At 49.9% G+C, this 1160-nt stretch overlaps 1 non-coding gene across 1 annotated transcript; it reads left to right on the forward strand.

Annotated features, from left to right (window-relative positions):
• Window positions 1-622: 622 nt before the first annotated feature.
• Window positions 623-697, forward strand: Trnas-gga (transfer RNA serine (anticodon GGA)). The gene has a single exon. It is a non-coding gene; the product is annotated as a tRNA-Ser (tRNA).
• Window positions 698-1160: the final 463 nt, after the last annotated feature.

The following is a 1160-nucleotide window of genomic DNA, read 5'->3' on the forward strand; positions in this document are numbered from 1 at the left end:
GCGATGACTTCATCTTCATGCACCTCGAAAGGCAGTTCGAATACACGGATCGTCCGAAGGCCAAGTCCTGCATGGTCGACATCCACAGGCCCGACGTTTCCGTCGGAGTGCCGAAATTTTAGTCCATGTCGCGTCCTTTGAATGATCTCATTGCAGGCAGCGTCGGAAGTCATCTTAACATAAACGACGCTGCTAATGATCGATAGGTGTATGCCGATGAGTTCGTCACGCGGGATCTTCACGTCTTCGCGTAGGAAGCGTTCGACGGCCAGTGCTTTGGGTCGTGCGTATTCGTTTGAGAAGGTGAACTTCAGAGTGTTCTTCCTGTAAGAGTTGGCCATTACAGCTTGTTCGACTGAGAAGCGCTGTGACGAGGAAGTAAACAAAACACTCCGCGCGCGCAGCGGCGTGGACGGCCGAGCGCGGTGCGCACTGCTGCCCTGCCGAACGCAGACTGCCGTCACCAACTGAGCCACCGAAGCACGACTCACGTCCGGTATTCACAGCTTTACTTCTGCCAGTACCTCGCCTCGTTCCTTCCAAACTTTACAGAAGCTCTCGTGCGAACCTTGCAGAACTAGCACCTGGCAGAAGTAAAGCTGTGAGTACCGGACGTGAGTCGTGCTTCGGTAGCTCAGTTGGTAGAGCACTTGCCCGGGAAAGGCAAAGGTCCCGAGTTCGAGTCTCGGTCGGGCACACAGTTTTAATCTGCCAGGAAGTTTCACTAAGAGAGACCTTTAAGCGTGGTACTCAATACCTGAGGCAGCTCTCAGCAAAACCAAAACCACACGATAACGATGGCGTTGCCATTGACGACTTCATTATCCGTCATGTCCCTGGACATAGGACATTCGATGTTAGCAGGGGAAGACCGTACATACTGAGCACGCAGCCAATACAGACTGGTGATAGGCAGTTTGAGAGAACACCTGGCTTAATGAATCTTATCTTCCTAAGAATCACGAAAAAACCCATAAATTATTCTGTTAATGATAGGGAAATGTACCGAGAAATACTGCATTTGACTGATGTACATAATATCGCAAAAGATGGTTCAGATGGCTCTGAGCACTATGGGACTTAACATCTGAGGTCATCAGTCCCCTAGAACTTAGAACTATTTAAACCTAACTAACCTAAGGACATCACACACATCCATG

Source organism: Schistocerca cancellata, chromosome 3 (genome assembly GCF_023864275.1).
Source record: "Schistocerca cancellata isolate TAMUIC-IGC-003103 chromosome 3, iqSchCanc2.1, whole genome shotgun sequence".
Taxonomy (NCBI): Eukaryota; Metazoa; Arthropoda; class Insecta; order Orthoptera; family Acrididae; genus Schistocerca; species Schistocerca cancellata.